This window comes from Nycticebus coucang, chromosome 1, assembly GCF_027406575.1.
Source record: "Nycticebus coucang isolate mNycCou1 chromosome 1, mNycCou1.pri, whole genome shotgun sequence".
In the NCBI taxonomy this organism is placed as follows: Eukaryota; Metazoa; Chordata; class Mammalia; order Primates; family Lorisidae; genus Nycticebus; species Nycticebus coucang.
The window spans coordinates 187,167,410-187,185,564 of record NC_069780.1 but is presented as its reverse complement, the minus strand read 5'-3'; the positions used below and the strand labels follow the sequence as shown (position 1 = coordinate 187,185,564).

The window sequence follows — 18,155 nt, the reverse complement described above, 5'->3', positions numbered from 1 at the left end:
CGGTCTGTCTGATTCCCTTAGCTTCCATATATAACCACACACCACCAGGCAGGACCTTCTGAGCATCCAGCATTGGGTCTGATAACAATTGGCTCAACAAGCAATAGAAACGGACTGTCATTTGTGACAGTTTTATCAGTTTTTCTCTGAAGCCAGTGTTCACTGAGGGCCAACAGAAAGCTCCTCCTCAAATAGTGACAAAGTAAGAAGTAAGAGGCAGAGGCTGTGTCTGCAAATGAACGGACGGAGTGTGACAATGATTAGCACAGGCAGGGAAGAGCAAAATGTTATGAATGGACAATGTTTTAGGTCTTTTAAATATACTTCAAAAGGAGACTGGATATGAGGCATGTGTTGATTTCCTAGTATTTCTTAGTATTCTTACAAGGGTACATGTGAAACTTACTAAATGTAGAATATAAATGTCTTAACATAATAACTAAGAAAATGCCAGGAAGGCTATGTTAACCAGTGTGATGAAAATATGTCAAATTGTGTGGTGCGTGGTGCCCCATGATTGCATTAATGTACACAGCTATGATTTTATAAAAAAAAAAAATAAAAAGAAAAAAATGAGACTAATCTTAGAAAAGGTCATAAGCATTGCATGTATTAATATAAAATCATTCGAAAATGCTTTTAAAATAATTTTTCTATTTTTTTTTGTTTAGAACAGCATAAAGAAAAAAGAAAGAAATAATATTCTGTTTTCCTTTGAAAGAAAGCCTGTATGTTCCCTCAACCCAAACCAGCCCCATCATTGCAAATATTAGAAATAAAATACTGTGGTTGTCTTTAGAAAGAGGACTTCTAGCTTTTTCGGTTTAATAAGCTTTCAATGTATTTTAATGAGATGAAATGTTGTCCCATCTACTGTGTTATGAATAAATCTAACAAATTTATTTCTAAATTTGTTTTACTGGTTCCTTGCCTTGCACATGTTAAACTATTCAAGGGCATGAATAATACAAATATGACTGTTAATAACTATATAAGTGACTATAAAAATAAAGATACTATAAAGTTCTATAAAAATGTGACTACAGAGACAAATTCTTTCAACTGCCTTTAGAAATAATATTTACTAGGAATTTTATTCAAGTGGATGCAAAGGAAACAAAATGTTTTTTTTTTTGTGTCGAGTTTGTATAAATCAATTCTTTAATGCAGAGGGTTAATAACTTAAGGGCACATCTGGCCTGCCTGTTTTTGTAAATATAGTTTTAGTAGAACGAAGCTATGAATGTTCATTTACATATTTTCCATGTCTGTTTTTGTCCTACAAAGGAAGAGCTGCGTATTTGTGGCAGAGATTGTGTAGTCCACGAAGCCTATAGAATTTAGTAACAATTTTGCCCAACCTTGCTACAGCACATCAACTAATACACATCTGTACTGCCTGTAGTATCCTAAACTGGCTATTCAAAAGCTACTCAATGGTGCACAGAAGGTGCTCAGAATATATTCTTGAATGGAATGTTTTGAAATACTAATATATGTATTTTTTAATCAGGCCCAGGCGAGGCTCAAACCTGCGGCCCCTTGTGTACAAGGCTGGTGCGCTAACCACTGACTTACGGCGGCCAATATGAAATACTAAGACTATTGACTTATGCCTCTGCCTTGTTTTAAATAAGATGCAAAGTTGTTATTCATCCATTAAGAAATGCTTTACGTGGACTGCCTGAGCTCAGGAGTTCAAGACCAGCCTGAGCAATAGCAAGACCCTGTCTCTAAAACAGCTGTGCTTTGTGGGCCAGCACATTAGTCCCAGCTACTGGAGAGGTGGAGGCAAGAGGTTGAGGCTGCTGTGAGCTACGATGCCACAGCACTCTACCGAGGGTAACAAGTAAGACTCTCTAAAAGAAGAAAAAAAGAAAAAAAGCTTTACTAAATGCCGTCAACCAAAATCATTACTTTCACTCATCTGCCATTTTGAAAAATGTTATCTTTTTATAGTAAAATAATTGATTTTTCAGTTTACAAAAGCACTTTAAGAAGAAACTAGTTCCTACTGAGTATATGAGGATAACTTTGAAGAATATCATATTAAGGAAGTAAGGTTAATGAAAAATCAACATCAGTTTGTATAAAAAATAAGAGCATCATATTAAAGCATTTATGTCTTCTCCTAAGCGTACAACACAACGATACAGAAGGAAAACATGAAGTTTTTCATTCCCCAATCCTGATTTGAAAATACCAATACTTGAAAACAGAGGGTAATATGTTTTTCCACACAATACATTTCCTCTAAAATCTAAATAGCAAAAGAGCAACTTTTGTACTTTTACAAGCAATGAATTTAAAATAAAGTACAGGCTTTCTTTTTTTTTTTTCCCTTTTTTAAAATTTTTATTAAATCATAGCTGTGTACATTAGTATGATCATGGGGCACCACACACTTGGTTCATAGATCATTTGACACATTTTCATCACACTAGTTAACATAGCCTTCCTGGCATTTTCTTAGGTATTTTGCTGAGACCTTCACATTCCACATTTACTAGGATTCGGAGGGATTAATGGGATTACACCTGCGGTGCATCTTATAAAGTACAGGCTTTCCATGAGAATAGAGCCAGTTTTATTGTCTCCTAAGAAGCCAAAGGAGACAGAGAAGGACAGGAGGAGTGTGGAAGTAAAACTAAGGCCTAAAGTCTGAGAGTAAGAATGGGGAAGAAAAGAAGACAATAGGCAATCTGGGCGGCGCCTATGGCTCAGTGAGTAGGGCACCCGCCCCATATGCCGAGGGTGGCAGGTTCAAACCCAGCCCCGGCCAAACTGCAACCAAAAAATAGCCGGGCGTTGTGGTGGGCGCCTGTAGTCCCAGCTGCTCGGGAGGCTGAGGCAAGAGAATCGCGTAAGCCCAAGAGTTAGAGGTTGCTGTGAGCTGTGACGCCACAGCACTCTACCCGAGGGCGGTACAGTGAGACTCCGTCTCTACAAAAAAAAAAAAAAAAAAGAAGACGCAATCTGAGACGTCTCCTTACCGGGCTGTTCTACCTTCTTCGTCTTTCTTGTTGATTTGTTAATTAGCGTAACCTAATTCAGAATCATGCGGGGACAGAAGTTCACATTCCTTCCAGCTTTCCAGCCCAGCTCCATCTGTGAGTCACATTCCAGTGAATTCATCACAGGGCTTCAGCTCTATCTCTGAACCTTCTATCTTAATTTATAGCCACAAGCCACAAGTGCTTCCTGAACTTCTCAGAGCTACAGTGAATCTGTACCAGGAACAACTTTATCACCTCTGGATGATGACTTGGCAAAGCAGATGTAATGTGGCGGAACTTTTTAGGAGGGGTGAATTTAGCAAATCAGTTGTAGGGAATTCTCAAAATTGTGAGTATTGGTTACATTATCTGGATACAGAGACCAGCAGTTTACCTCAGTTTCTGGGTAAAACTGAGAAGAAGGTTGGTATGTCCAGCAGGTGTCAAAAATGAGAAACAGCTGGAACTCCACATCTGTCCTGCTCCACATACACAAACACAACCCGTTAGTCTTGGCTGAAGGAAAAGATATTAGTGGAGAAAACTGCAAATATCTAGGCGTGCTCCCTAAACAAATGAAGAATAGGCATTTTGTTTAAATTTCGCTTCACTTCTCCCTCCCTTTCTTCCATGATGGTCTAAGACATGCCTACAAATTCCTTGACATTTCCTACAAACGACGGAACCCAACCCTTATCCCTGTGAGTGAGGATTGGGTTTAGTAATTTACTTCTGGCCAACACAATATGGTGGAAGTGATGTGGGTGACTGGAGTCTAGATCATAAAATAGATATGGTGGCTTCCTCCAAGATTTTTCTCCTGGATTATTATTTGAGGGGAATGCAATTTTCATGCCATGAAGACTTTCCTTCTAGGAAGGACCCACCATGGCAAAGAACTGAGACCTTTAGCCAACTGAGAGTGCCATTTTGGAAATGGAGCCTCCAGCCCCAGATGAGCCTTCAGATGATGGAAAACTCATGAGAAATCCCGAGCCAGGCTTCCTGACACTTAACACTGTGTGAGATGAATGTTTGTTGTTTTAAGCTGCTAAATTTTGGGGTAATTTGTTGTGCAAAACATATACCTTTTTAAAAAGATGATATACTTTATCTTTCTCTCAAATTCCCACTCTTTTTGTTCCTTTCTCCCTGCCTTTCCTTTCCCTTTCTATTTAATACAATGCATAAACTCACATTTTTCCCCTCTTTATTTTCTAAAACACCTTTCCCTAGTTACCCTGATCTTAACCCCCATTTCCATTTGTTCTCTTGTTCTTTCCAAATTCTATTGTTACAGTATACAAGGTATAAGAAACATAGTCCAGATAAACTTTGTAACTACACTGAAAATGCATTTTAATTTAAGTGACAAATGTTTCATTTTAAAAAATGTATCATGCTTCATATCTGCAACTTAGTAAGTGGCCACTTTGTTTAATGTGGAATAATAATGCTTCCAATTGCTGCTCTGATAAATCACTACACGGTGACTTCAAGAAGCACAAATTTATTCTCTCACAGTTCTGGAGATGTGCGGTCTACCACGGGCTGGCAGGGCTGCGTTCCTTCTGGCAGCTCTCAGGCAGAAGGTGTCTCCTTGTCTTCTCAGCTTTTGGAGACCGCCACTGCCTGCCTTCCTTGGCGTGTGGTTTCAGACTCCTCCAGCCTTGACTTCTACTGTCACATCTTTCCTCTGACCCTGATCCTCCTGTCTCTTTCTCATAAGGACCCTTGTGATCACACTGCACCCACATGGATAATCCAGGATAATCACTTCACTTCAAAATCCCTCACTTAGTCGCACCTGTAAAGTCCCTTTCACCATGTGGGGTAAACTTTACAGGCCCTGGGAATTAGCATATGGTCATCTTTGAAGCGGAGCATTATCCAGTCTACCACAAATCCCCTCAAAAATGTTCTGTTACACTTAAAGTTAAACTTCTTATGGTAGCTTCATGATCAAGCCTTTTTCTAAATCTCTAAATTCATCTTGAATCAGATCCACCCATTCATTTCTCCATCCCATAGACATTGAGGACCTACTATATGCTTGCTTCTGTTTGATGCAAAGTAGAGGTATCAGTGAACAAAACCCCTGTGCTCACGGGCTGTGCTAAACCATAACCCAGTTGCTATGTTCCAGCCATTGTGGCCATTTATTTTCCTAGACCATACAAGCTTGTTTGTGTCAGAGGCCTCTTAGACTTGTGACTGCTTCATTCGGAACACTCTTCCCTAGATCTTTCCATGGCTAACCATTCTTTCATTCACCTGTCACCATAACTGTGCTAAACTCAGAGACTTGTATGCATTAGTCTAAGCTACCTTATGGGACACTTGCTGTCAGATCTCCTATTTTAATTTTCAGCAGAAAACTTATCGCTAACTCATTCTGGTTAGTGATAAATTCTGTCATTTTCTGTGTACTCCTCACCACAGGGTCCCCAGCCATGAAATGAAAGCAGGCAGTTATCTGATTATTCATTGTATGCAGAACACACATAGCAAAGAACACCCAGGATACAATATGCTCTGATACACACGAGGTGTTCCCTACATAGGCACTAAATAAAAATAAGAGTTAATAACTGGATGGTGTCACCCTGATAGGATGCCATGTACTCAGGCATCAAACACTCTTCAGTATAGTGCTAGCAAAATAAGGGGATGACTTAACAAAATAAAATAGCATACATGAGATGTAATTTGGCAAATAACAAATCCAAATGAGAACATAAAAATGTTATTTAAATTGGATTATATACTTATAATCTACAGAAATTCTACTATCAGCTAGCAGAGAAACATTTTATATCACTGAAAAACATTAATCAGTTATGCATTAGACAGCTTATCTCTGGGGCTTCCTCTGGGAAATTGCCTTATGTGAACTCCCTGGTAATTCTAAATTAGCCAAGGTAATACTAAAATTTAAATTCATGGAAAAACTATGAAGCAGACTGGATTCACACTAGTATACAGCATTCAAAACAAGTTATCACCCTCACTCTTCCCTGAAGGCAGCACAAAAGTGGTTTAGTATTTTGGTTGATGGTCATTAGTAAATTATAATTTACCTGATGAAAATATGCTAATTTCTTTCTTTTTTTTTTTTTGTAGAGACAGAGTGTCACTTTGTGGCCCTTGGTAGAGTGCCCTGGCATCACACAGCTCACAGCAACCTCCAGCTCCTGGGCTTAAGAGATTCTCTTGCCTCAGCCTCCTGAGTAGCTGGGACTACAGGTGCCCGCCACAGCACCCAGCTATTTTTTTGTTGCAGTTTGGCCGGGGCTGGGTTTGGACCCGCCACCCTCGGCATATGGGGCCGGCACCCTACTCACTGAGCCACAGGCGCCGCCCAATATGCTAATTTCTTTCAGAATATAATCTGCAATATACCTACAATAGTTTTATAGCATTGTTCCTTTAATTATATTCATAAATAGTTTTCCCTTATCAGTATAAAATTATTGCTGTTCCAAGTATAATTTTGATAGTAGGTTTAGTTGAGAAGACTATATTTCAAATATATTTTGTACTACTTATGTATACTAAATATATTTAAAATGTAGTTTATTTTTATTTCAGGCATAGGATGGCTCTTTTCCTTGAGAGTATCCATTTTCATGAGCAGCGAATGGATTTATTAAAATTTCTTTAATAAAATCTTAATTACTTTCATTTTATCTTTTACTTTGTTTTAATAGAGGGTAATTGGGGATCTTTTCCCTGAAAGAGAAGAAGACTATCTTAGGAAAAAAAAAATGAACAAAAGACATATTTTAATGAAAGCACATTTTTTTTTTTGGTAGAGGCAGAGTCTCACTTTATCACCATCGGTAGAGTGCCGTGGCATCACACAGCTCATAGCAACCTCCAACTCCTGGGCTTAGGCGATTCTCTTGCCTCAGCCTCCCAAGTAGCTAGGACCACAGGTGCCCGCCACAATGCCCAGCTATTTTTTGTTGCAGTTTGAACCCACTACCCTCGGTTTATGGGGCCAGCACCCTACACATTGAGCCACAGGTGCCGCCCTATGAAAGCACATTTTATTTATTTATTTATTATTATTAAATCATAGCTGTGTACATTAATGCGATCATGGGGCACTATACACTGGTTTTATAGACCGTTTGACACATTTTCATCACACTGGTTAACATAGCCTTCCTGGCATTTTCTTAGTTATTGTGTTAATACGTTTATATTCTACATTTACTAAGTTTCACATGTACCCTTGTAAGATGCACCACAGGTGTAATCCCACCAATCACCCTCCCTCCGCCCATCCTACCCCCTCCTTCTTCTCCCTCTCCCCCTTCCCCCTATTCTTAGGTTATAACTGGGTTATAGCTTTCATGTGAAAGCCATACATTAGTTTCATAGTAGGGCTGAGTACATTGGATACTTTTTCTTCCATTCTTGAGATACTTTACTAAGAAGAATATGTTTCAGCTCCATCCATGTAAACATGAAAGAGTTAGTAAAGTCTCCATCTTTCTTTAAGGTTGCATAATATTCCATGGTGTACATATACCACAATTTATTAATCCATTCATAGATCGATGGGCACTTGGGCTTTTTCCATGACTTAGCAATTATGAATTGGGCTGCAATGAACATTCTGGTACAAATATCTTTGTTATGATGTGATTTTTGGTCTTCTGGGTATATACCTAGTAGAGGAATTATAGGATTGAATGGCAGATCTATTTTTAGATCTCTAAGTGTTCTCCAAACATCTTTCCAAAAGGAATATATTAATTTGCATTCCCACCAGCAGTGTAGAAGTGTTCCCTTTTCTCCACATCCACGCCAACATCTCTGGTCTTGGGCTTTTGTGATATGGGCTAACCTTACTGGAATTAGATGGTATCTCAAAGTAGTTTTGATTTGCATTTCTCTGATGATTAAAGATGATGAACATTTTTTCATATGTCTGTAGACCGTACGTCTGTCTTCTTCAGCGAAGTTTCTCTTCAAGTCCCTTGCCCAGCCTGTGAAGGGATCCCTTGTTCTTTTCTTGCTTACACGAACACAGTAAGTAAAGCAAGCAAACAGACCTCGGAATGAAAGTACATTTTAAATGCTGATAACACCATTTACTGCCTTGTGGCTCTGCAAGACTTGACTAGACCCCTCCTGGTTTGTTTTTCAGTCATTACACCTCAACTCAGTCCCTCCACATGGGTAAGACTCAGACAAAAATGCAAAGGATTGCTGGGCTTAATTCATTAGAAACAAATGTTTTTAAAAATTTATTAAAGATTAATCAGTGAATTAAAAATTAACTTAATGTATTTAGGAGTGTTTATTTTAAACAAAACTTTCATTTATTTTAATTTTAGAGTGAATGTTTGTATACCTGGAGAAAAGGAGAGGAAATGGGAGTAGAACTGGGGAAAAAATTTTCATCCTGTAAAAATGTCAGAGTTAGGTCTAGGTGGGTTGGGGATAGGAGGGAGAAGGAGAGGTGCCCACTGTTACCGTCTCCTACCTGCAGGGCCTGGGTGGGCAGAGGGCAGCTGATTAAAATACGCAGCCTAGGATGCACTGAACTACCTTTGTGTTGTGTGCACCTGCTGTGCAAGTGAGTATTTGGTGCTTGCTTCTAATCATCCCCTACCGATATCCAAGAAGCAGTAACCCCTAGTCATGGCTATGAACTGAGATAGCCTTCACAGTCCTTCCAAATGGAAAGGATTCACATACCACATTCACTTAATGCTTCTAAAAATAAGGTGTTTATTCTTGAGTCTAAGTTAAAGTTTACCAAAATGGTGCTAATGATAACAAACTGGTAGCTCCTTGGGCTAAATCTCCTTAAGGTTTCTTTCAGGAGTCCTAGGGTTTCACTGTCCAGACCAAATGACCTCTAAATTCTCCTCTTCAATATCCAAACAGAGGAAACTGCAGTGGCCTTTTCAGTGGAGACCATCTGAAGGTTAATGGTTTTAGGATGTCAGCTCACTGATTCAGCCTTGGAAGTTGAGAGACTCACAGAGATGGTGATGCCAGAAAGAGCCCTCCAGATGGGGGGAAAAGAGGGGATGGATCAGACCATAGAGTCAATGTCACCCCACCATCCCACATAGGCTTATGGTCCAAATACAGAATTGTTTTCAAAATAACAACTTAGGCACAAATGCTGAGAATTAAGTAGACTTATTCTTGTTTGTTTTCAAAATACAAAATATGTACAGAATATTTTTTAGCTTAGAATGAATGAAGAGTGGATGTTCTTTCTATCTGAAAGTTATTCAGATCTTTGCTATTACATACCAGGCAAATTCTGATTAAACTTGATAAATTGACCAGGTCCCTATAGGATTTTTTAATTCCCAAAGTTTTAAAACAATTTTGTTTCAAGATGCAGCCATCAGTACTGGGGTGATGTCTTGTTTTAAACCCCAAACTAACTCCATCAACACTCTGATACTAAAATTTCAACACCAGCAGCATACATTAAAAGTTTAGAACAAGTTGGTATACACATTATATGGCAAGAAGCTATATTCACCTAATTTTTGATTAGTTTAAAAACATCTTCACATTTGATTTCAGACCCTGAATTTAGTTTACTTAAGACTAAATCATTTTATAGACAAGAGACAAGAACTACTGACTTTTTAAGAATGAAAGAATCAAAACTCAGGTATGCCTATGATCTCTTTCCATTCTAAATTGGCTAAGCATATCCTAATTTCTTTTCAATTCTTCTATTGAATGATTATAATCATAGCATAACAGAGCAGGTGCTATTCACAGAAAATGATATCTGTTTCCAACTGGATGCCTGTCTTCAATTTGTAGTGTAGCTACTATCTAAGAAGGGGAAAGCTCTTCCCAAGGCATTTTTTAAAGAAAATTAATTGCGCTTGAAAATAATTTGTCAATGTCTGGTAATGGCCATCTGTGAAAGTTATGGGTTCATCTTTGATCACAGCATTTTATAAATGAACCACACATAGAATTTTATATTTATCAATTCCTAAGAGATCTTCAGTTAGGGATATACAATTACATTTCCTTAAAAATACAGCCTTCTCCCATGACCTTCAGCATGCCAGAACTTTGAAAAATTATCACCAATATACCCAGGCTGAGGTTTATAATCCATGGAATGTGGTCTGGGGCACTTATTCTTAAAAGTTACTGTAGTCAGAGATTATGGCTTTTTATCTGACAACTGTCATCCTTTTGTATGTGTTAACAAAAATGATTTCTTATACTTTGTTGTGTTTCTTCATAATTGTATGCCCCAAATTACATGTATTAAGTACCATAACTTAAGGTTGCCTTTTCTATAAATGGCGTGATTGAGGAAGGCAGAGAGAAAGAGGGAGACAGACACGGAGAAAGAGAGAAAGGCAGAAAGGGAGATTCAAAGATAAATACCTCCACTATCTGAGTTAAGAAAACAAGTTCACAGGGTGAAATCCCCATAATTTCTGGCCCTGTGTTAAATGACACTGGGACAGACATGCTTTCCCATCCCTATGTGAAACAAAGATGGTAAATGTCTGCCTGTGGCAGTTTAAACCATATACTAGAAAGCTGGGTGATCCAGGGTAACAGTTTGCTTATCAAGACCCATTTCAAGACCCTCTCCTCACTGTGCCAACAGCTAAAACTCTGCCCCTAACCCAGTGGTTCCCAACCTTGCAAAACTCTACTGAAAATTACTTCGCCAAGGTTCTATCACCTTGTAAATATCCTGCCTTAATTTTCCCTTTTGACTCTATTAAGACTCTTTCAAGGCAGCATTTTAGACCTATTGCAGTAAGAGAGAATGCTTGTTGTAGCAAGTCTAATAAACTTTGCTTTGTTCATCAACAGGTTTTTCTGGTAGATTTGGGGGAAGATGACAGCTGAAAAACCATATAAATTAGTGAAAATGGGTGAATAGCTAACGTCATCTTTGGTAAACACAGTGTCTGGAAAATTCCAGAATGTGCGGGGCATCCATTCACCATAAAGTCATTACCTTACATGTATAGAACTATGGGTAGTAAGCAGTTTGCAGTTCCATTAAGTACATTTACCCAGAAATTACGCAGCCCACACACATGTTGGCAGGCCTTAAGCCGCCACCCAAACTCTCTGGGTCTACAGCAGTGATTTGTAACTGGTGTGCTGCAAACATATTTAAAGATCACTAAATTATTTTTGAAAGACGTTCAAAGCATAGTAAGTATATTATTATTTTTTTTACTCTCTCTCTCTTTTTTTTTTAATCAACATAATTTCAATGAGTTTTGGAAGTTTAACTATAGGTTCAAGAGTCCTGTGAGATAAAAAAGACTGAAAAAAGATTGAAGCGGTCTAGAGTGAGGAGAAAGATGTAAAGATGTGGAAGCACGTGGCCTTGTGCAGAATGGCTACTGCCTGGGGGTTACTTTGTTATCCACCTCACTTGTCCTGTTGGTGACAACAAAAGGACTCTGGTTGAATTTGTGGGGGCATCTCACCTAAGAATCTCTAGAAAGAGGATAACTAGACATACTCCCTCTGGCGCCATTTCAAAGAGCGGTTCCTACATCCCTTGGTTCCTATGTCTCTCAAAGAAACACAGTCTTGATGAGGATATCGAGGCAGAGTAGAAAGAGTGAATCATTTGGACAAATTTTCATTATTTATCAAATGAATAAATGATAAAGTACAAGTACAAATTATCACAGTGCATGGCTGAGCTAGATATCGAAATTAAGAGCACATTGGGAAAAAATCCACAAAAACAATAAGAAATTTGCCATAACTAAACCAGGTCTCCAGGATATTCATAGACCTATCCTCCATAAAGACCAGCATAATCCTCCACCACAAAAGTAAACTCACCCAGAAAATTTTGATCAAATTTCAACTTCCACAGTTGCAAAAGGATTAAAAATGTCCACCGGACTCTCAAAAGGCTTATCAATATTCTCAATTAATGTGAATGGTTTAAATTGTCCTTGAAAGAGGCACAGGTTGGCTGACTGGATACGAAAACTCAAGCCAGATACCTGCTGCATACAAGAATCGCATCTTACATTAAAGACAAATATAGACTCAAGGTGAAGGGATGGTCATCTATACTCCAGGCAAATGGAAAGCAGAAAAAAGCAGGCATTGCAATCCTATTCACAGATGCAATAGGCTTTAAAAGAACTGAAATAAGGAAGGATAAGGATGGACACTTCATATTTGTTAAAGGTAATACTCAATATGATGAGATTTCAATTATTAATATTTATGCACCCAACCAGAATGCACCTCAATTTATAAAAGAAACTCTAGCAGACATGAGCAACTTGATTTCCTCCAGTTCCATAGTAGTTGGAGATTTTAACACCTCTTTAGCAATGCTGGATAGATCCTCCAAAAAGAAGCTAAGCAAAGAAATTTTAGATTTAAACTCAACCATTCAACACCTGGACTTAACAGACATCTACAGAACATTTCATCCCAACAAAACTGAATACACATTCTTCTCATCAGCCCACGGAACATACTCCAAAATCAACCATGTCCTAGGCCACAAATCTAACCTCAGCAAACTTAAAAAAATAGAAATTATTCCTTGCATCTTCTCAGACCATCATGGAATAAAAGTTGAACTCAATAACAACAGGAACCTGCATACCCATACAAAAACATGGAAGCTAAACAACCTTATGCTGAAGGATAGATGGGTTATAGATGAGATTAAGAAGGAAATCACCAAATATTTGGAACAAAACAACAATCAAGACACGAATTATCAGAACCTCTGGGATACTGCAAAGGCAGTCCTAAGAGGGAAATTTATAGCATTGCAAGCCTTCCTCAAGAAAACGGAAAGAGAGGAAGTTAATAACTTAATGGGACATCTCAAGCAACTGGAGAAAAGAAGAACACTCCAACCCCAAACCCAGCCGAAGAAAAGAAATAACCAAAATCAGAGCAGAATTAAATGAAATTGAAAACAAAAGAATTATACAACAGATCAATAAATCAAAAAGTTGGTTTTTGGAAAAGATGAATAAAATAGATAAACATTTGGCCAACCTAACCAGGAAAAAAAAAGAGTAAAATCTAATTTCATCAATCAGAAATGGTAATGATGAAATAACAACAGACCCCTCAGAAATTCAAAAAATCCTTAACGAATACTACAAGAAACTCTACTCTCAGAAATATGAAAATCTGAAAGAAATTGACCAAAACCTGGAAGTATGCCACCTACCAAGACTTAGCCAGAATGAAGCGGAAATGTTGAACAGGCCTAAATCAAGTTCTGAAATAGCTATACAAAATCTCCCTAAAAAGAAAAGCCCCGGACCAGATGGCTGTATGTCAGAATTCTACCAAACCTTTAAAGAAGAACTAGTACCATTATTACTAAACTTATTATTAAACTTATTATTATTACTCTTCCAAAATATAGAAAAAGAAGGAATATTACCCAACACATTCTATGAAGCAAACATCACCTTGATCCCCAAACCAGGGAAAGACCCAACAAGAAAAGAAAATTATAGACCAATATCACTAATGAATATAGATGCAAAAATAATCAATAAGATCCTAACAAACAGAATCCAACAATACATCAAAAAAATTATACACCATGACCAAGTCGGATTTATCCCAGTGTCTCAAGGCTGGTTCAATATACGTAAATCTATAAATGTAATTCAGCACATAAACAAACTAAAAAACAAAGACCATATGATTCTCTCAATTGATGCAGAAAAAGCTTTTGACAATATCCAGCGTCCCTTCATGATCAGAACACTTAAGAAAATTGGTATAGAAGGGACATTTCTTAAACTAATAGAGGCCATCTACAGCAAACCCACAGTCAATATCATATTGAATGCAGTTAAACTGAAATCATTTCCACTTAGATCAGGAACCAGGCAAGGTTGCCCATTGTCTCCATTGATCTTTAACATTGTTAATGGAAGTTTTAGCCATTGCAATTAGGAAAGAAAAGATGATCTAGTGTATCCATATAGGGTCAAAAGAGATCAATGTTTCACTCTTCACAGGTGATATGATAGTATACCTGGAAAACACTAGGGATTCTACTAGAAAACTTTTAGAAGTGATCAAGGAATACAGCAATGTCTCAGGCTACAAAATGAACAACCATAAATCGGTAGCCTTTATATATACCAACAATAACCAAGCCGAACAAACAGTCAAGAACTCTATTCCTTTCACAGTAGTGCCAAAGAAGATGAAATATTTGGGAGAGTACCTAACAAAGGACATGAAAGATCTCTATACAAAGAGAACTATGAAACTAAGAAAAGAAATAGCTGAAGATGTTAACAAATGGAAAAACATACCATGCTCATGGCTGGGAAGAATCAACATTGTTAAAATGTCTATACTACCCAAAGCAATATATAATTTTAATGCAATACCTATTAAAGCACCCTTGTCATATTTTAAAAATCTTGAAAAAAATAATACTTCATTTTATATGGAATCAGAAAAGACCTCGAATAGTCAAAACATTACTCAGCAATAAAAACAAAGCAGGAGGAATCACGCTATCTGACCTCAGACTATACTATAAATCAATAGTGATCAAAACAGCATGGTACTGGCACAAAAACAGAGAAGTAGATGTCTGGAACAGAACAGAGAACCAAGAGACGAATCCAGCTACTTACCGTAATTTGGTCTTTGACACACCAGTTAAAAACATTTAGTGTGGAAAAGATTCCCTATTTAACAAATGGTGCTGGGTGAACTGGCTGCCAACCTATAGAAGATTGAAACTGGACCCACACCTTTCACGATTAACTAAGTTAGACTCTCACTGGATAAAAGATTTAAATTTAAGACATGAAACTATAGGGCGGTGCCTGTGGCTGAGTGAGTAGGGCGCCGGCCCCATATGCTGAGGGTGGCGGGTTCGGACCCAGCCCTGGCCAAACTGCAACAGAAAAATAGCCGGGTGTTGTGGCGGGCACCTGTAGTCCCAGCTGCTCGGGAGGCTGAGGCAAGAGAATCGCGTAAGCCCAAGAGTTAGAGGTTGCTGTGAGCCGTGTGACGCCACGGCACTCTACCCGAGGGCGGTACCGTGAGACCCTGTCTCTACAAAAAAAAAAAAAAAAAAAAAGACATGAAACTATAAAAATACTTGAAGAAAGTGCAGGGAAAACTCTTGAAGGAATCGGCCTGGGTGAATATTTTATGAGGAAGACTCCCCAGGCAATTGAAGCAGTATCAAAAATACACTACTGGGACCTGATCAAACTAAAAAGCTTCTGCACAGCCAAGAACATATTGAGTAAAGCAAGCAGACAGCCCTCAGAATGGGAGAAAATATTTGCAGGTAATACCTCCAATAAAGGTCTAATAACCAGAAAACTCAAATGTATTAGCAAGAAAAGAACACGTGATCCCATCTCAGGGTGGGCAAGGGACTTGAAGAGAAACTTCTCTAAAGAAGACAGACGCACAATCTACAAACACATGAAAAAAAGCTCATCATCCTTAATCATCAGAGAAATACAAATCAAAACTACTTTGAGATATCACCTAACCCCAGTAAGAGTAGCTCACATAACAAAATCCCAAAACCAGAGATGTTGGCGTGGATGTGGAGGAAAGGGCACACTTCTACACTGCTGGTGGGAATGCCCACTAATACATTCCATCTGGAAGGATGTTTGGAGAATACTTAGAGACCTAAAAATAGACCTGCCATTTGATCCTATAATTCCTTTACTAGGTTTATACCCAGAAGACCAAAAATCACAATATAACAAAGACATCTGTACCAGAATGTTTATTGCAGCCCAATTCATAATTGCTAAGTCATCAAAGAAGCCCAAGTGCCCATTGACCCATGAATGGGCTAGCAAATTGTGGTACATGTATACCATGGAATATTATGCAGCCTTAAAGAAAGATGGAGACTTTACCTCTTTCATGTTTACATGGATGGAGCTGGAACATATTCTTCTTAGCAAAGTATCTCAGGAATGGAAGAAAAAGTATCCAATGTACTCAGCCCTACTATGAAGCTAAATTATAGCTTTTGCATGAAGACTATAACCCAACTATAGCACAAGACTATGGTGTAATGGCCAAGGAAGGGGAAGGGAGGGGGGAGGTTAGGGTGGAGGGAGAGTAATGGGTGGGGCCACACCTATGGTGCATCTTAGAATGGGTACAAGTGAAACTTACTAAAGGCAGAATACAAATGCCTACATACAGTAACTAAGAAAATGCCATGAAGGCTACGTTGAACAGTTTGATGAGAATATTTCAGATTGTACATGAAACCAACACATTCACCCCCTTGATTGCACTAATTACACAGCTATGATTTAACAATAAAATAAAATAAAATAAAATAAAAGAGAGACTTTCAAAATTTGCAGATAAGAATGGGTAAAGCTTAACAGAGCTAATGAGTATGGATCTAATTCTGTTGCAGATGACAATTAAAATGTTCATGGAGTTAAAAAACAGTCCACATTTCTCAACAGTCAGGCTACTTATCATTTGGACAATTATGATCTTACACTAGAATAGCAGTCCTTATCTGAGCCACTGTGGGGAAATTAAGAAAGGCAGCTATGGACTCGCTCTGCCACTGGAAATTCTGGACTAAATGATGTGCATGGGCATGTCACTGAGAATTATTTTCAAAAAAGGAGCGAGAGTGAGGAACCTCCATGGCTGAAGGGTATTCTGTCTCAGCCCTGGTCAATTTCACTGAGCTCATCACAGTCAGCTCTTTCCACTGTGAATTCCTTCCGATAAACACAGAGAAATTACAAGTCATGACTAAAGGAAAGTGATTCCTGAGCTTCCTCCGTGAGGCCTTTGTAGTTTAACATCATCATGACTCACCGACTTCATTCACTTATTATTTTTTTTTTTTTGTAGAGACAGAGTCTCACTATACCGCCCTTGGGTAGAGTGCCGTGGCGTCACACGGCTCACAGCAACCTCTAACTCTTGGGCTTACGCGATTCTCTTGCCTCAGACTCCCAAGCAGCTGGGACTACAGGCGCCCGCCACAACGCCCAGCTATTTTTTGTTGCAGTTTGGCCGGCGCTAGGTTTGAACCCGCCACCCTCGGCATATGGGGCTGGCGCCCTACTCACTGAGCCACAGGCGCCGCCCTTCATTCACTTATTGATTTGTTTCACTCATTTCATTATTTATCCATTCAGCAAACAGAATCTTCTTTGTCTCGCAGAACTGTTCCACGCCTCAGAGTGAGCAAACCGCCTGAGAATTCAATCCCACAAACATTCAGCAATTTTGGCTCAGTTTCTCTTCAGAGCTGGGGAGACAATGATGGGAAAGGAGGGAAGGGGTCTCCAGCTTCAAAGAGCTTCCATGGGTGAGAGAGAGGCAAACAAGAAATGTTCACGGTCTGTCGTCACAGATGGAGAAGAGCCACGGGGAGGAAACGCCACGGGTGATGATTTTGGGAGAAGACACAGGGCAGACCTACGCAGCACTGCCAAGGCCAGGATGTCACCAGGGCTGGGAGAAAGTGTCCCATTCTGCTGAGGCAAAGGTCTGGACAGTGGGACAGTGCTGAGGAGGTGTGCTGGACACTACATCTGCCCCCTCCACCCTTAACTGTGTTTTCAGCAAGGACTACACAGCTCAAGTGAAGACGCCAAGTGGACGGCAGGGTGTGGGCTTTGTACCCAAGGGAAGTCATAGAACTTTTGTTTCTTAGTATCTAGATAAGAAAGCTGATGTTTCATTATAATATGAAAGGCATTTGATTTTCAGTTTCCTACCAATTGTGTATCTACAACATAATGTCTGACCCTGTCTATTGTCAGGACTCAGATTGTTCTTTTAAAAAAATATCAGCTGTGCTCTCTTCTGAATCTCCCAGGAGCCCACGTGCTCTGGGGGGTGGGTTGAGCCAATGGAGGAATAAGGGGAGGTCAGAGGACACGAGGAGAGAGAGCTGAGGGGGTTATGCCCACTCCTCAGTTAAGCTCATGGAGCCGGGGACCTTGAAGCTAGAGACCCCTTCCTCTGGCTTCTGACCTCTCTGGGCTCTGTAGACCCCACTGGCATCCACTGCATCCCACTGTTACACCCCAGCTGCCTGATCACCCTGGGACCAGTCTGCCTCCACCTCAGGAATGGGTCCCTTCAGTAGACTCTTTAGAGAACCCCAGCGGAGTG

The 18,155-nt window shown here is 39.2% G+C and overlaps 1 protein-coding gene across 3 annotated transcripts in view; it reads right to left on the bottom strand.

The window, feature by feature from the left end:
- Positions 1 to 18,155, bottom strand: part of CTNND2 (catenin delta 2) — a 943,962-nt gene that overhangs the window by 200,014 nt on the left and 725,793 nt on the right. The window lies entirely within an intron of this gene.